This window comes from Macrobrachium rosenbergii, chromosome 33 (genome assembly GCF_040412425.1).
Source record: "Macrobrachium rosenbergii isolate ZJJX-2024 chromosome 33, ASM4041242v1, whole genome shotgun sequence".
In the NCBI taxonomy this organism is placed as follows: Eukaryota; Metazoa; Arthropoda; class Malacostraca; order Decapoda; family Palaemonidae; genus Macrobrachium; species Macrobrachium rosenbergii.
The window spans coordinates 3,693,659-3,713,788 of record NC_089773.1 but is presented as its reverse complement, the minus strand read 5'-3'; the positions used below and the strand labels follow the sequence as shown (position 1 = coordinate 3,713,788).

The 20,130-nt window shown below is 34.7% G+C and overlaps 1 long non-coding RNA gene across 1 annotated transcript in view; it reads right to left on the bottom strand.

The window, feature by feature from the left end:
* Window positions 1-14,397, bottom strand: part of LOC136855739 (uncharacterized) — a 292,481-nt gene extending 278,084 nt beyond the window's left edge. The window contains exon 1 of the long non-coding RNA XR_010858116.1: window positions 13,960-14,397. This is a non-coding gene — a long non-coding RNA (uncharacterized lncRNA). The remainder of the gene's footprint in view (window positions 1-13,959) is intronic.
* Window positions 14,398-20,130: the final 5,733 nt, after the last annotated feature.

The window sequence follows — 20,130 nt, the reverse complement described above, 5'->3', positions numbered from 1 at the left end:
TTAAGGGTTCATATTTGACCTCTGACCCTTCTTAAATGGTAATGCCAGGTCAGATTTGTTCTTAAGTTGTGTTTTTGGATAGTACCTAAGCATACAAAGCCTATGAAACAAAAAAAATATTTTGGGCGCGAAATTTGAATTATAACGAATTAATTACCATAATTACCACCATTCTTAAATGGTAATGGTGATGAGGTTTTCTTCTTAAGTTGCATTATTGCTCTTTGCTATATGTTTCTGCTATGTACACAGTTTCGTGAATGGGCGCGGAAGCTGAATTATAAGGAGTTTAAGGGTTCCCTTTTAAGGGCCCCTTCTTCCAAACCCCATGAATGCGAAACTTAAGAAATCCCTCTGAGTCATTCCTATTGCATGTACAGTCGGTTAAAGCAGTCAAACTTTTTGGGCGCAACTTTTGAATTAAACGACACTGGGCTCCCTAACTAATACATATTTATACATATAGCCTATACACATGTATATGCATATATATATATATATATATATATATATATATATATATATATATATATAATATCTATATTTCCCATTACCTTCTGTTACTTCTTTCGAATGAATACCATATAGGCTACTTTAGAAACTTGAGGAATTTATATTCAATGGCCCCAGTGGTGGGGTTGTTCCATATGAATAGGGTTCTTCATCTTCTGAATAATAATAATAATAATAATAATAATAATAATAATAATAATAATAATAATAATAATAATAATAATAATAATAATAATAATAATAATAATAAATATATATGTTTATATATATACACACATATATATATATATATATATATATATATATATATATATATATATATATATATATATATAATATATATATATATATATATATATAGAGAGAGAGAGAGAGAGAGAGAGAGAGAGAGAGAGAGAGAGAGAGAGAGAGAGAGAGAGAGAGAGAGAGAACACAAAATCTCTCCACGCATGTTCCCGTCCCGTACCTCTCCATTTCCGAGAATCTAACCTATTATTTCCCTCGGAATTCACAGAAGGCCTCGACGAGATACGCCCTACCGAAACGAAGCCAATATATTATCTGCATCTGATAAAAAAAAAAAAAAAATCAAGACACTCTTGAGTGACGCAGAGAACGAACAATTCCTTCCGCCTGTCTTCTTCGAGATTCGCAAATTTTAGAGGGCCAAGGACGTGCCTGGGTTGGAAAAAGGACTCTCTCTCTCTCTCTCTCTCAATGTGGTGGATAAAATATCTTCTATAAATCATGAGACTTATATTAAGTATGAGTTCACACAGGCATTATAGAATGACCTAAAATGACTCTCTCTCTCTCTCTCTCTCTCTCTCTCTCTCTCTCTCTCTCTCTCTCTCTCTCTCTCTTAGTTTGTTGGATAAAATATCTTCTATAAATCATGAGACGGTTATCAAGTATGAGTTCACACAGGCATTATAGAATGACCTCAAAATGATTCTCTCTCTCTCTCTCTCTCTCTCTCTCTCTCTCTCTCTCTCTCTCTCTCTCTCTCTCTCTCTCTCTCTCTCTCTCTCTCGCTTTAGGCTACATATCTGCCAATCAGTCGAAGTTGCTATTGTTTTTGTCTTAAGAAATGGCAACTGTTACTATTGTCTGTTTTTCTTAATATTCTGTTGACTAATCGTTTTTAACACATCAATTCCAATTATCTATCTTATTTTGCTGTCATTCCTTTGTTAATGGATTGTCTTCTACAATAAGTTATTCAGATTTTTTTTTAGTTTGATTTTTTAATCACTTATCTTGCTCAGGTTACCCCCATGAAAAATCATTATTATTATTATTATTATTATTATTATTATTATTATTATTATTATTATTATTATTATATAATAATAATAATAATAATAATAATAATAATAATAATAATAATAATAATAATAATAATAATAATAAATTTCTGACTCACGTCAGGTTCGGACCCAGGTAATTCCTTAGGTATAGTGGCACTCAGGTTCCAACTTCTTTTATGACTTGTGTGGCTTGGCTGGCAGCGGTCTCGTCTTTCAATTGAAAGACCTGGGTTCGATCCTGATGTGAGTCAGAAATTCATTTCTGTTCCACACGTAATTGTAATTGTGTTGATTATTATTATTATTATTATTATTATTATTATTATTATTATATTATTATTATTATTCACAATAGGCAAACATTCATTAGAGATCTTAAAACCCATTATAAGCTGATGATCAAGAATCCACTTAACAGAGTTTGCGAGCCATTAAAAATACTATTGACCAAATACTTAACAAAATAAAATATATTACATCTATGCGGGATTTGACAGGACTAGAATTGCCTGGCATACTTTACTAAAAAAGAAATAATATAACTAACAAGTAAAAAGTTTGCCGAAGTTTCTTCAGCGCAATCGAGTTTTCTGTAAATCGTATAATCAAGACCACTGAAACTAGATCTATCTTTCGGTCTTATCGGAATAATGCTGTAGGAGCCGCGGTCCATGAAACTGCAACCACGGCCCGGTGGTGGCCTGGCCTAATCGTTGCCAGATGCACGATTATGGCTAATCTTAACCTTGAATAAAATAAAAACTACAGAAGCTAGAGGGCTGCAATTTGTTATGATTGATGATTGGAGGGTGGATGATCAACATACCAATTTGCAGCCCAGTAGCCTTAGTAGTTTTTAAGATCTGAGGGCGGACAGAAAAAGCCGGCACAATAGTTTTCTTTTCAGAAAACTAAAAATTTATTACCAAGTATAACCCTCACTTAAGATCTAGTATGAATTTAATAAATATAGAATACAGAATTGAAAGGGAACTGAAGTAAAAAGGTCTGAAAGGCGTAGCAGGAGGAAAGCCTCAAAGCAGTTGCACTATGAATCAATTGTTAGGAGAGGGTTGACGAAAGTAAGACGGAAGAAAGAGAATATGAACGAAGGTACAGTAAAAAGGAATGAAAGAGGCTGCAGCTACGGGCAGAAGGGACGCTGCAAGAACCCTAATGCCTGCAGTTCACAACACGAGGTGCACTGACGGCACTACCCCGTTAAGGGGTGATATTCATAAAGGCACCTGACAATTATAGAACTCTTACATATCAGAAATACGTCCAAAATAAATGAGGTTCTGATAAAAACACCAACATTATGCAATCGACCATATCAACATCACTCAATATAAAATATGATTCTAATACCATTATATACAGACACACACAAATATCATATGTGTATATATGTATATATATATATATATATATATATATATATATATATATATATATATATATATATATATATTATATATATATATATATATATATATATATATATATACATTTATTTATTTATATAAACATGTATATATATTATATATATATATATATTGTCAGGCTCGTCCAGTTGTTGGATTGTTTCTTCATAACAGCATTGTTTCGGGGGTTTGGCTGACCTCTCGTGTTGGACGTGTAGAGATGAGGTTACGTTCGCCTTATCGTTTTCCCTGCAAGTCAGACAGGCTTTGGAAGGAAGAGCGACCGGTTCTCAACAGCTTTTGGTTGAGGATGTTGCAGCAGTTGGTCTTGAAGTATCACCTTGGAGTCGGTTATTTCGAAGTATCACATTGGAGTCGGAGATGGTCTTCAAGCGGCATGTGATGGTTGCTGGCTTAGTTGCTGAGGAGTACAGCGGGATAAGTTCCGAAGGTCGAGGGCTGACTAAACCATAGTCGCCAGTGTGGAAGAATGAATTCTTCGTTGGCAGCCTTATTGCTGTCGCACCGTCTTGGTCGAGGTCGTCCGGTGATGGAGGATCGGAGATTGCTCGTCGATGTGCGGTGGTCGTCCTTGTGGATCTTTCGCTGTTACTCCAACGAAAGGCAGTTTGCTGTTCTGGATGAGTTGTAGTACACTGACAATTGTTATTGCTTTTATTTTGAAGGGCAAGAGTAATAATTATTGGAAGGTTTTAATTATGTCACTGTGTTGAGCAAGAGGCCCAAGTGATTTATGTATTATTTTGAATGGCACGAGTAATTTATGTCGAGCAAGTATGTCTCTTATTATTATTTTTGAGTATTACTGCTGTTATTATGCCTTATTGCCTTGTTTTGGTTATTGACCCATTGTTGACTGCTGCTGTGGTTACTTCACTACTGTGACTTATTTATTATACTGAAGGTATTAATACTGAGCATTGTTATTTTGCATATGACATTGATTTTGGTAATTATTTTAATACTGAAGTGTTTATAGTAACGTACATTGTTTTGTGTAGTCGCTCTTCATTTCAGAACCTGCCTCAAAGTTGTAAATATGTAAAGAATAAATTAGGTTTAAGGCTACATTGACTATTTTCTTTTGCACCTCCTTTGGTTGTTGCGGACCACCAGTCCATTCCAGTCTCAATATGATGTATGGTTTAAGAACCTGGTGGTCACATTGAAAAGTGACCATGACAATATAATTATATATATGTATTTATATAAATATATATATATATGTATATAAATATGTATGTATGTGTGTGTATGTATGTATGTATGTATGTATGTATGTATGTATGTATATATATATATATATATATATATATATATATATATATATATATATATATATATATATATATATATATATATGTATATTATATAGCCTATATATATATATATATATATATATATATATATATATATATATATATATATATATATATATATGTATATGTATATTATATATATATATATATTTATATATAAATTTATATATACATAATATATATGTATGTGTAATATATACAGATATATATAAATGTGTATATATATGCATGTAAGTATGCAAGCGTGCGCATTCCTTCTGCAGCCCACTCGCATTGAATCCTCTCTGGAGAATTTACTGCACGTAATCGCGTTACAGTATTCAGCGCCAATTTCCTGTGGGGCGAACACCTGTCGAATTGAAGCTCTTTGATATATCAAATGGTGATCAATGAAGCTTACGTAATGTGACGAATATAATATAGTACAATTGCTCACGCGATTTTATATTTGAAATAGAAAACAATATGCTTCGGTTCTGTTTATTTCAAAAGGGGTAAGGTTGTGTGTGTGTTAAATAAATAAAATAAATAAATAAATAAATAAATAAATAAATATATATATATATATATATATATATATATATATATTCACATATATGTATATATAATTTATACATATATATATATGTATATATTATACATACATATATATATGTATATATAATATATAGGCTACATATATAGGCTATGTATGCATAGGCATATATAGCCTATGTGTGTATGTATGTATGTATGTATGTATATATATATATATATATATATATATATATATATATATATATATATATATATATATATATATATATATATATATATATGTGTGTGTGTGCAGTGTGTCCGTGTGTAAATGTTTGTTCATTCTTCCTCACTGAGGACTCAAGCCACAACCAGCATTGCTGAAGAATAGAAACGACAGCCCAGCCACCACGAATAGAAGGATCAACGTCACATTCCTCATGGAATGTACAATTATTCCAAACGATACAGCTAATGCTTTTCAATCTCTCTTAGTGGAAACTGAAATAAACCAACGGAGATTTATGACGGAAAATATTAGAAAAACAAACATAAAAACTCCATCAGGGCTGATTAATCCAACTTCAAAATGGCCCTCCCTCCCTCCCCCTCTCCCCCAAAATCTAATCAATCGTTGACAGCCAGGAGACCACCCTCATTATAATGTCTGTAAAACAAATACAGGACTTTTTTGCTTAATTAACCCCACTAACAAACAAACAAACAAACTAACCAAACCAGAGCACTTCCCTCTGTTTGTCGGATATGACAAAGAAACTTTAATTAAAGAGGCAACCTAAGATAAACAAACCCTGCCGGGAAACTTTGTCGAGCGTAAGCGAAAAAAAAAGCGATTTTATAAAGAATGAAAAGTAGCTGTCAACTCAGATCAATTTCTCCCGGAAATGAGCGATCACTTTTTGTAGCGTCTATTTGGGATGACAGAAGCCACCGAGTGGAAGTAGATCAGAGAGAGAGAGAGAGAGAGAGAGAGAGAGAGAGAGAGAGAGAGAGAGAGAGAGTATTGTTGTCAGATGATTTATAGTTCCTGTGTGAACTCATACTTAATAAACATCCGATAATTTATAGCAGATATGTTATTAAACACACTGAGAGAGAGAGAGAGAGAGAGAGAGAGAGAGAGAGAGAGAGAGAGAGAGAGAGAGAGAGAGAGAGAGAGAGATCACTTTCAGCTAATTTTATAATGCCGGTGTGAATTTATACTTAACAAACGCCTCATGATTTACAACGGATATGTTATCAAACACACTGAGAGAGAGAGAGAGAGAGAGAGAGAGAGAGAGAGAGAGAGAGAGAGAGAGAGAGAGAGAGAGAGAGAGATTGATTTTAAAAACACCCGCAGGAAATTAACTTCGTTGATGTGGATCCTTGGGGATCTCCAAAGGAGGAAAACACGAAAATAAAAGTGGAAACATCATCCGCGGAAATAGTTGAGTTCAAATGTAAACAGATGGAAATTGGATTCGTTCCCTTCAAAGGGACAAAGGTGTTGATGGCTGATGGTGGGTGTGGGGGGTGGGGGTTTGTGGTGATTGGTTGGAGAGGGGAAGGGGGATGAGCAAGACCTTAAGGGATAGAATGGAAGGATGAGGCACAGGAAAGGATAACAAAACCTTCAGGAAAAGAATGGAAATAATAGGGAAGGATTTGGCACAGGAAAGGATTTAGGAAGACCTTAGCCTAAGGGGAAGAATGGAAATAATAGGGAAGGATGAGACACAGAAAAGGATTTAGGAAGACCTTAAGGGGGAAGAATGGAAATAATATGGAAGGATGAGGCACAGGAAAGGATTACAAAACCTTCAGGGAAAGAATGGAAATAACTGGGTAGGATGAGGCACAGAAAAGGATTTAGCAAGACCTTAAGGGAAAGAATGGAAATAATATGGTAGGATGAGACACAGAAAAGGATTTAGCAAGACGCTGAAGAGAAAATGGAAATAATAGGATATGATGAAGCACAGAAAAGGATTTGCAAGTCCTTAAGGTAAACAATGGAAATAATAGAGTAGGATGAGGCACAGAAAAGGATTTAATAAGAATGTAAGGGAAAGAATGGAAATAATAGGATAGGATGAGGCACAGAAAAGGATTAGCAAGACCTTAAGGGAAAGAATGGAAATAATAGGATAGGATGAAGCACAGAAAAGGATTTATCAAGACCTTATGGTTAAGAATGGATATAACAGGGTAGGATGAGGCACAGAAAAGGATTTAACAAGAATGTAAGGGAAAGAATGGAAATAATAGGATACGATGAGGCACAGAAAAGTATTAGCATGATCTTAAGGTAAAGAATGGAAATAATGGGAAGGATGAGGCACAGAAAAGGATTAGCAAGACCTTAAGGTAGAGAATGGAAATAATAGGGTAGGATGAGGCACAGAAAAGGACTGAGCAAGACGTTAAGGTTAAGAATGGAAATAATAGGATAGGATGCGGCACAGAAAAGTATTTAACAAGACCTTAAGGGAAAGAACGGAAATAATAGGGAAGGATGAGGCACAAAAAAGGATTAGCAAGACCTTACGGAAAAGAATGGAAATAGTAGGGTAGGATGAGACACAGAAAAGGATTTAGCAAGACCTTAAGGAAAAGAATGGAAATAATAGGGTAGGATGAGGCATAGGAAAGGAATTAGCAAGACCTTAAGGGAAAGAATGGAAATAATACGGTAGGATGAGGCATAGGAAAGGATTTAGCAAGACCTTAAGGGAAAGAATGGAAATAATAGGGTAGGATGAGGAATTGAAAAGGATTAGCAAGACCTCAAGGGAAAGAATGGAAAGAATATGGTAGAACGAGCCACAGAAAAGGATTCAGCGTGACCTTAAGGAAAAGAATGGAAATAATAGGGTAGGATGAGGCATAGGAAAGGATTTAGCAAGGCCTTAAGGGAAAGAATGGAAATAATAGGGTAGGATGAGGCACAGAAAAGGATTTAGCAGTCTTAAGTATGTATGTATGTATATATATATATATATATATATATATATATATATATATATATATATATATATATATATATATATATATATATATATATATATATATATGTAGATATAGATATATTTGCAAAATAATGTAGTACACTTGGCTAATGATTACCGTATTAAGTTAACAGGCAAATAAGTCATATCATAATGTTGCTAATAGTCCTAGCCTAAACCAAACACATTGGCAGTTCAATAGGCAATTAAGTATAAGAGAGAATCTAGACCTAACTTTGGTATTTTCCTTCCTAATTTTGTGAAAATATTTTGGGCACTGCCCTTCAATATCCACACTTTACGATTTTAGGTGCACTAGGCTAAGCTACATGGTATCTACAGCAGCATGTGGGTTTTTGGAGTTCTGTAATCAAAAAGAAATTATGGTTTCTACTCAGTTTTGGGGAGAAACTCCAAACTTGTTTAGGGTTGTTTGCAGACCTGGGGTATCTCAGAAATGGTCAAAGATGTTGAAAATCTTTATCAAACAGGGGGAACAATACCCTAGGTTAGTTTAGGCAAGGGTCTCACCTAACTAACATGGTCTGGGCTATCAAACCTCATGTAGGCTACTCTACATGCACTAAGTACCGTTAAAGATGAAGTGCAGATGAGGTTAAGTTAATTTTTTTTTGCCAATTTTTAATCAAGCACATACTTATATTCCCTCACCACTTCATACTCTGATATATTTCCCAAGGAGCACGTATATGTACTGTATATATTTCCTTATTAAACTGTGCCTATACCTGCAATGTGAAATTCCTGACAGTAATCTTAACTCCAGTAACCCAATTAGCATTCATTCAAAACTTGATCCACCATCTTAATTTTGAAAGAAATCTTTATTTGTACATGGAAAAAGCCTGTGTAACCCAAGACTGAGTAAGTACAATAAAATCTTTTTGATTACAGAACTCCAGAAACCCATTAGGTTGTTTTTTTTTATACCTTGCAACTTAACCTAGTGTGCCAAAAACAGTAAAATGTGGAGATTCAGGGCAGTGCACAAAATATTGCTCCAAAATTAGGGAGTGAGCCTACTACCTTATTTTATAAGAAAAATATAAGTCTAAGTTAAATATTTGCTTTGTAAATTGTTTGCACATGACTTTTCCTTGTGCTAAAAATATTCAAGTTTTTGTTAAACTTTCTACTCCTTGATATATAATAAAAACTTTTACTAGTCCTATTTTTTATTTCATGATTCTTATATCCCAAGGGTTATACATCACTTTCAAACTCCTATTTTAATCTGAGAAGAATAAAGTTAGTAATTTGTACCTGACTTATGAGATTGCTAATGGAAGCAAACTACTGTATATTTCACCAAAGTTTATCAAAATAGAAAGACTTCTCCCCGTTTCAAAAATGACTAAGCTATAAATCTGATAACATGGTTAAATTAGACTCCTGCACCGATTTTGAATACAGTATAGCCTATATGATTTTCATAAAGATTATTTCATAAAATCTGAAAGGTATTATTTTCACATCTAGGCCTAATTATTTGTGTTCAAATTTTTATAAATGTTGCCCTAACACACTGGCACTGCATTTGATATCCAACTGTCTATACTGCATATTTTTTTTACAGAATCTGGAAAGCAAAATGCTACAAGCAAAAGCAACCCAGGGAAAGTGAAAAGTAAAGAATAAAGTGTATAAGAATAAATTGTATAACTAAAGAAAAACCTCTAAGATAAAACAAATAAACAATGAAATTAGACCTATGTGATCTTGCTCAACATAAAAAAAAATCATTTGCACTATGTTTGAAATTTTGAAATTCCAATGAATCAAGTACACAATTAGGAGAACCATACCATAATTAGGTCATGAAAGGAAGTCAGGGCACAATGCCCTAGGTTAGGTTAGCTTACAGGTAGGTTAGGTTACAATATTTTAAGGTTTTTGGAAATTTTTATTCAAAAGCACTTTACTCTCCCGGTCTATAGTCATGCCCGAGTTCTTGCTTGTAACTTTAAACTCTGATATATTTCTTAAGGAGCAAGAATGTGTACATATTACTTTATGTGAACTGCACATATCCATGCAATTTGGAATTCATATCAGTAATCTTCCTTAAACCACTAACTTAGCAACCCAATTAGCATTTCTTCAAAACTAAATCCCCTACACTTTCTTAGTTTTTAAGTAAATCCTTATCTGCATTATGGCAGAAGCCAGTGAAACCCGGAACTCAATACATTAAAATATTTTTAATTACCGAATACCATAAACTCATTTTGTTTGCTTTGATACACTGTAACTTAGCCTAGTGTACCAAAACACCAAAATGTGTAGCCTATGTTGAAGGGCAGTGCTTAAAATATATTTCCAATATTCGGAAGGCTGATAAAGTTAGGCCTAGCTTCTCTTTTGTAATCTGTTAGGCTAACTGTATCTTGGCTTAGGCTAGGTCCCTATCCTAGCCACATATGTTATGGCTAACTTGCCTATTCACTGCATATGGAAATCATTAGCCAAGCCTATCTGCTAATTCTATAAGAAAAATATTTAGTTGAAGTTAATTTTTTAAGCAAATTGTTTGCATATAACTTCAGTTGCTGTATATTCTTATGTTAAGAGATATTTGAGTATTTTTTGTAATCTGTGGACTCCTTGAAATATAATTAAGAACTTTTACTAGCCACAATTTTTTTTTATTTCATGAATCTCATAACTTAAAAGTTTATACACATTTTTAAAATCATCTCCCAAAGAAAGGGTAAAACAGCACTCTCAAAGACCTGTCTTAACCATTGAAGACTATAGAGTTAGTAGTTTGTACCTTACCTGTGAGATTGCTATCGGATGCAAACTGCTGTATAATTAAACTGGGTTTATTACTGTTAACATAAGAATAAGGAGACCTCTTCTAGTTTCAACAATGTTTAAGCTGCCTACATGATAACAAGGATGAATCAGGGTGCTGCACTGATTTTAAATATGAGATTTTCAAAACTGCTGTTCTTTTATTTTGTGAGATTTAAAATGTCTAATTTTAACATCTAGGTTTAACTATTTGTGTTTAACTTTTTACAAATGTTGTCTTAACACACTGGCACTGCACCTTTGATATCCAATTGGCCTACCTTGGGTATTTTTTTAAACGATCCGGTAGAGAAAGAAAAATGAGAAGTAAAGAACACATATATAAAAAATAAAAGCAAAATAAATAATGAAATGAGACCCATGTGCGGTTAAGAAAAATGCACCAAGTATGAATTTCTGCAGCTCTAACAATAGAATTAGGAGGATCATACCATAATTTGGTCATAACTGGAAAAACCTACAGCTAACTGTGTGGTGATGAGCCTTACAGAAGAAAATGCAAGACTATTGGAGTTAACTGCATATCTGCTGCTAAATGGGCCACCGTATGGTCTGGGAAATTTTTAAAGATGAGGAGAAAAACAAAAAATGTTATAAAACATCTACAATGAGCTCATTTAACAACAGCGCCAATTAAATAGTTAGGTCTGTAATAAGAAATATTATCTTACTTTTTTTCCCAACAACATTGGATGCAAGCAAGGGGCAATATTCGGAACAGTGAAGAATAAAAGAATTACGACATTCCCCTGGACAGACAAGTCTTAAAAGAACATTTTTTAAGCAACTGAAGGAGAGAGAGACCAGATATTTTTCACAAAAATGAATTTCAGTCAGGAACAACACAAATTCTAAATGAGTTGCAATTAGTAAAAGAAACAATATTAATAAAAAGGTTTGAGAATGGGGTAGTAATAGATTAGAATTACCAGTAAGCAACGATCTTGCTTTCAACGACAAACCTCGATAAACCTCATATTTTGCTTATCTTATACTGCATATAAACGTGAATGTTTGCATGTCTGCTAGCAGCCTATATTTGTGCACAATAGAAATCCAAACCGCTGGACTGATCTACACGAAATTTGGCAAGTGGCCATCATTTGACCCAACTTAGATAACAGGGTAGGTTTCAAACCCGTACCCTTCCCTTTTCCCCTTTCCCCTCCCCCTTCCCTTTGTAACTTATGTGGTAAATAAACACTGCTGGTTTATCATACCTCATTCCATGCACCCAAGACCATAGTAATAGAGCCTATTACTGAAAATGCTTTTCAGTCACCACAGTAATACGTGGATAAAAGGGACATTCACCACAGTTAATACCTGGATAAAAGGGTCAGTCACCACAGTAATACCTGGATAAAAGGGACAGTCACCTCAGTAATACCTGGTTAAAGGGGACAGTCGCCACAGTAACATCTGGATAAAAGAGACAATCATCACAGTAATACCTAGATAATAGGGATTGTCACCACGGTAATACCTGGATAAAAGGACAGTCACTACAGTAATACCTGGATAAAAGGACAGTCACTACAGTAATACCTGGATAAAAAGACAGTCACTACAGTAATACCTGGATAAAAAGACAGTCACTACAGTAATACCTGGATAAAAGGACAGTCACTACAGTAATACCTGGATAAAAAGACAGTCACTACAGTAATACCTGGATAAAAAGACAGTCACTACAGTAATACCTGGATAAAAGGACAGTCACTACAGTAATACCTGGATAAAAAGACAGTCACTACAGTAATACCTGGATAAAAAGACAGTCACTACAGTAATACCTGGATAAAAGGACAGTCACTACAGTAATACCTGGATAAAAAGACAGTCACTACAGTAATACCTGGATAAAAGACAGTCACTACAGTAATACCTGGATAAAAGGGACAGTCAGCACAGTAATACCTGGATAAAAGGGACAGTCACCTCAGTAATACCTGGTTAAAGGGGACAGTCGCCACAGTAACATCTGGATAAAAGAGACAATCATCACAGTAATACCTAGATAATAGGGATTGTCACCACGGTAATACCTGGATAAAAGGACAGTCACTACAGTAATACCTGGATAAAAAGACAGTCACTACAGTAATACCTGGATAAAAGGACAGTCACTACAGTAATACCTGGATAAAAAGACAGTCACTACAGTAATACCTGGATAAAAAGACAGTCACTACAGTAATACCTGGATAAAAGGACAGTCACTACAGTAATACCTGGATAAAAAGACAGTCACTACAGTAATACCTGGATAAAAAGACAGTCACTACAGTAATACCTGGATAAAAAGACAGTCACTACAGTAATACCTGGATAAAAAGACAGTCACTACAGTAATACCTGGATAAAAGGGACAGTCAGCACAGTAATACCTGGATAAAAGGGGCAGTCGCCACAGTACTATTATTCTCGAGCTATTGCAAATTCGACAAACACACACAATAGGCCTATATATAATATATAATGATTATAATAAACTTAATACGTGTTCCATTATGTCGAAGCCGATCAGGACAAAATTTATATATATATATATATATATATATATATATATATATATATTATATATATATATATATATATATATATATATATATATATATATATATATATATATAATATATATATATACTATATATATGTGTGTGTGTGTGTGTGAACATTATAAACTTTATAAAATTAACACATTATCTTAAATATGTAAAAATAACTGAAAATCAATAACAAAAATTCAAAATGTAAGGGCTGAAAATCCTCTGTGAAAACGGTTTTGAACTGTATTAAGATTATATTTTTTTTAACAAACAAAAAACATTCTGGGTCATAACTGCTCTTATTTTTTTTTATTAAAAGCTGCTTTGATTATGTCAACAAATCATATCAGAAAGCACCTCCTATATCAATTCCCTAAATATAATTCATTTCCGATGCCCTTAAATACGGTATTGCACATAGTAATAAAAGTCACGTCATACACTTACCTTACCGTGATGCATTCTGACATTCCACGGTGTTGTTTCCCTCAGATCTTTCGCTTCGTCCACTTCAAGCTTTTTTTCCTCTGAAAAGATCACTTTCCCACATTTCATACCCGCAAATGTATATCTCAGTTATAACGAGCGCATACACCTCAAAATACCGGCATGATTCGTTGTCTAGTTGCGTAAAATCACTCGGGAGACACAGGTAGTTTCTCCATCAAGACCGACATCTCCATCATTCGGGGTGCAAACAACACGTGTTTCATCTTTCTCTTGGCGCCTACATTTCGCTTGCACCAGCGCTGTTTGTACTCCCTTAGCCATGCAGAAATCTTGAATGTGCACTAACACCAGGCACAAGTTTAAAATAAACACGAAAACGCATAGAATCCCGCGAAAAACCGGTGGAAGTCAGAGAAAAAAGATTAATGTTTACCGTTACAGTCACCTAGTAATGGAGTACTGCAAGGCGCTTACAGATTCGTTCCCCTCTTTGCCTGTAGAACTTATCGTATCGGAAATTACTAAAAATTATGAAAAATTGATTGACTGCAAAATAAATGGTCCTCGTGCATTCAGCAGATCAAGCAAGACCTCACATCACGTGATATATCTCCATCTACCCCCTATTTCAAATGCTTAAGAACGAAGATGCAAAATTATCATACGTCTGGCATTGCTAACATTTTTTTTTTCTTGCCAAATCGTCACCCGACATTTAAATCGCCCTTTTTAACGTGTTCGTTCTCCCACCTGACAATGGGGAGGTAACCAAATTGTTCTTAACTTGCCTAGGCACCCCCAAAAAGCAACTATGATTCAAGAAAAACGAAAGCAGGACGAAAATGCCAACATTTAGCAGAGGGTAAAAATAAATTGACTGTTTGGTGAACTGATGGGTTTGGCCAAGCAATGTTGAAGTCTCAGGCGGGCAAGAAAAAATATGGACACTGTGTAACTTGATTCACCTGTGCTTCCTACTATGTACTGAGCCGCTGATTGACTGCAGTGGGTTCAAGAGGGGAAGGCAGAAGGTTAGTAAACTCATCCAACCATGCACGCAGATAATCGAAAAGGCGAAAGCTTTTATCTTTCCCTTTTAGAAAATTAGAACTCTCGCCACTGCCATTGCGGCGAAAGATCTCGTGATAGACCTATACGGGAAGGATTTATGACTTCTCTGGAATGGGGTTAGAAAGAGACGCCTTCCGTTGAAAGATTAGCGGAAGTTTCCCTTTAAAATGATTTTGTAGATCGTTGTAGTGATGCAGTTAGGTTTAGTTAAGTAGCGTTATTTTTAATACCACTGGGAGGTGCCGTAGAACACGGTATTTATGTAGTTAGGTTTAGCTAAGATAGCTAAAATGATTGATCTGAAATGTGTGAGGATTTCATTTTTTTAGAGGCTGTGGAATATGTAGTTTGAAATGTATATGTATATATATATATGTATATATTATACATAAAATGTATATATATAACATATTTTATATATATACATATATATTTCGAACTACATAGTCCACAGCCTCTAAGAACAATGAAATCCTCGTGAATTTTGAATCAATCGTTTTAGTTAACTTAGCTAAACCTAACTACATATTATCCTTTGTGTTCTACGGCACCTCTCAGTGTTATTAAAAATAACGGTACTTCACTAAACCTAACCACACCACTACAACGATCTACAAAATCATTTTCAAAGGACACTTTCCTTACTCTTTGAAAGGAAGGCGTCTCTTTCAAACCCCATTTCAGAGAAGTCATAAATCCCTCCAGTGTAGGTCTATCACCAAAGCTTTCGGCGCACTGGCAAAGGTGAGAGTTCTAAAATGGAAAATAATAATCTTTCCAGCCAACACTCCCATGGGCCCCGTAGGGGAGGTAGTGCCGTCAGTGCACCTCACGCGGTGCACTGCAGGCATTGCTTATGGTTCTTTGCGGCATGCCTTCGGCCCCTTGCTGCAACCCCTTTCGTTCCATATTCTCTTTCTTCTATCTTACTTCCCTCAACCCTCTCCTAAACAATTGATTCATAGTGCAACTGCAAAAGGTTTTCCTCCTGTTACACCTTTCAAACCTTTTACTGTCAGTTCCCGCTTCATCGCTAAATGACCTCATAGGTCGCAGTGCTTGGCCTTTGGCCTAAATTCTATATTCAATTCAATTCTATATAGTCAACACTCCCACGGAGACCAGGTTTCTCTCTCTTTGGCGCGAAATCCTAGCCTCTCTCTCTCTCTCTCTCTCTCTCTCTCTCTCTCTCTCTCTCTCTCTCTCTCTCTCTCTCTCTCTCAAGGGGCCACATCTGATGTAGTCTTTAAAGGCAGTTGGATCATCGACTTTACAGTCGGCGCTTCCTGTGTGTCTGGCGAGTTGAAGACGACCAAAGTGAACTTTCCACTCACTGAAATAACACTACAACAACGCTGAAGGAATAAAAGTAAGTATGGCCATTTAAAGTGTGTTCTGTTGTAGTGTTTAAAGAATTTCTGTCAATGATAACGATAAGCAAGTTGAAAGCTAAGCTGTACTTAATGTCGTACTAATTAAGGGCTAAGCTTTAGATAATGACGTGCTAATTAAAAGCTGAGCTCTAGATAATGACATGCCAATTATGAACAAAGCTTTAGATGATGATATGCGAATTGAAAGGTAAGCTTTAGTTAATGACATACTAATTAAAACCTAAGCTTTAGATAACGATATAAGAATTGAAAACAATGCTTTAGATTATGATTATACAAATAAAAAAAAAGCTTTAGATAATGAAAGCTTTAGATAATGATATACCAACTGAAAGCTAAGCTTTAGATAATGATTTACAGATTGAAAACTGAGCTTTACATAATGCTATACAAATCGAAAACTGGGCTTTAAATAATGATATGTGAATCAAAAACTAAGCTTTAGATAATGATACTTTACCTGAAAACTTTAAGCTTTAGCCCCTTCAGCCATCGTGGTTGGCTGACTGCATCTTTCCCCCGACTTCTTAGCTCCGGATTTCTCTCACGTTTTCTGTGTTTTAAAAGCTTGGCAGTTAGTTAAGTTCTTTTTCCCAATCCTGCGCTTGGCAAGGTCTATAATTGCAGATAAAAAGAAAATAACTGTTAATTTTAGAATTGTCCCAAAAGGATAAATATCTAAGTTGGATAGACACAATATATATATATATATATATATATATATATATATATATATATATATATATATATACACACAAAATTTTTATCACACCATGACTCATATACAATCAAGAAACTACAAATGTCGCTTAATATCAAATTCACGCTACCTCGGGAATATCCCCGATGGGGAATTATCACCGAAGGGGAATTTATAAGTGATAAATGGACTGGTACTGCCGAGTCTCGAACCAAATTCCCCTTCGGTGATAATTCCCCATCGGGGATATTCCTGAGGTAGCGTGAATTTAATATTAAGCGACATTTGTAGCTTCATGATTGTATATATATATATATATATATATATATATATATATATATATATATATATATATATATATATATATATCTATATATATATATATATATATATATATATACAGTATGTGTGTGTGTATGTGTATATATATATGTACGTGTGTATATGTATATATATAATATATATATGGAGACTGAATTAACTATGATTAAAAACAAAAGTAAATAAATTATACATTAAACTGAGAAATAAACAGATTTACTAAATTCAGTCTTAAAGTAGATTCAGAGGAATATCTTAGGTTACGGGACTGATCAAATGCACCTGAAGCCGACATGATTGGTAGCATCAGCGTGTCTTTCCTTATCTCTCCCTTTTACTGTACCTCCATCCATATTACCTTTCTTCCATCTTGCTATTCTCAACCCTCTCCTAACTATTATTCATAGTGCAACCGCTTTGAGGTTTTCCTCCTGTTACACCTTTCAAACCTTCCTTCTCTCAATTTCCTTTCCAGCGCTGAATGACCTCACAGGTCCCAGTGCTTGGTCTTTGGCCTAAACTCTGTATTCCATTCCATTCCTTATCTCCAACTGGATAATTTATTGTTTATAAGTTATGTAGGTTTACATAATTTCATTTATCGATATGTTCCATCATATGTTGGCCATATTTTTACTCATATCGCCCATTACTGTAATATAAATTCCTCATTTTTCGCTTTATTTATTCATTGAATAATCTTCATTCGAGTCACCCGTCCAAGTATTGTTCATTACCAGTGTTGTTTCAATTAGCTACTTGAGAGGATAACGCTGTAGCAAAGATATCGCCCTCTGGGATTCATCGGTGGTAACCCATTCAGCTATTGATCATACTCAGCTTTTCCGAATGCACTGGTCAGAAGGCGAAAGTGACAAAAAGGAATTTACAAAAACCAAGAGAAAAAACAGAACGTAATTCATTTTTTTTTTCTCCTCTTCCACTCCAAGACACGCCCTCCCCTTGACCTGTATCGAACTGCTGTCAATGTTAATCTCTCTCTCTCTCTCTCTCTCTCTCTCTCTCTCTCTCTCTCTCTCTCTCTCTCCATTAGAATTAGTGGTTTCTGTTCACTGAAGTAAAATTATTATAAAACATGTAAAAAATGCGCCTAAATTTCTTCGGCTCAATCGAGTTTTCTGTATGAGACTCTCAGCCACGGCCCATGAATCTCTCAACCGGCTGTGATGGCCTGTGTTGTTGCGCTGCCAGACGCAAGATCATGGCTAATTTTATCCTTAAATAAAATAAAAATAAACTACTGAGGCTATATGGCTGCAATTTGGTATATTTGATGGTTGGAGGGTGGATGATCAACATACCAATTTGCAGCCCTCTAGCCTCAGTAGTTTTTAAGATCTGAGGGCGGACAGAAAAAGAGAGGACAGAAAAATGGCGGGCGGACAGACGAAGCCATCCCAATAGTTTTCTTTTACAGAAAACTCAAAACTCTGGAATTCCAAAACTCTGAGAGTACAAGGTAACTCGATTATGACATTCCTCGTTTCAGTTTTATCATGGCGAAAAAATGACGATACATTTCATGATATGGAGTCCAGCTCCAACGGTCCATTGACACTTGTCATTTATCAAAACGCTTCGATCATTCCAGGCTGCAAATGGCTACACAAAACATTTCTCATTTCTGTAAAATGTTCGCTCACTAATTGAATGGTTCAGTGAACAAATATGTCATTTTATTCAAATTCAATATTTTATTTCGTCCGCTTTGATGCATTCTGGGCGATGTGTCACTATAGAATTTTAATTGATGGCTCCATAGCTATATGTGAAGGACTTTCGTATTCATCATTGAATAATATATATATGATGATGATTCTGAATTCAAAAATATGAATTTTTCAGTAGGTGCAAAATGTCCCCGTCCTTTCACTGGATAGGGAAATTAAAGAAATCTTATTATTATTATTATTATTATTATTATTATTATTATTATTATTATTATTATTAATGAAAAGAATGTCTCATCTCGACTGATTTTGTGGTGTTTCAATATTGCCATATCTTCATTTGGAACTTCAGAAGTTCAAGCAAAAATGCAATGCATTACTACCCTAATACTATTTCTCTTGCATTTTAATACATTTTTATCTATTTCTATATTTATTTCTTTTTCTTTTTTAATAAGTGGGATCTCTTCTTTCTGTATTTCCCTTTACTTCCTCTTGATTCTTCCTAATAATCACCATATTCTCTGCAAGCTTGAATTTTAAGTCAATGGTCCCTTTGGTGGGTTTGTTCCATATGAATAGGTTTCATCTACTGAATAATAATAATAATAATAATAATAATAATAATAATAATAATAATAATAATAATAATAATAATAATAAGTCAAAAGCCACAATAATGTAAATGAGAGACTATTTATCCTCAGTTACATTAATTGTGGCTTTTTACTCATTATTTCCGGTCACAGTATAGTGATGCACCATAGATAATAATAATAATAATAATAGTTTGATCTCAAATGACAGAATCTGCCTAATGGAGACATAAACACGGTCTGTTGGAGCTGTTTTATATCAAGGCTGAATTAGATAAGGCCAGTCGCGCAGATGTCCCGTTTCCGAGTCTTCTGCGCATGACGTCACGTGGTACCCATCCATTGAGCTAGCAAGCCAGCGTCTTCTCCAGGCTTGCAGGCAGCAAGTAGTACGGTGACA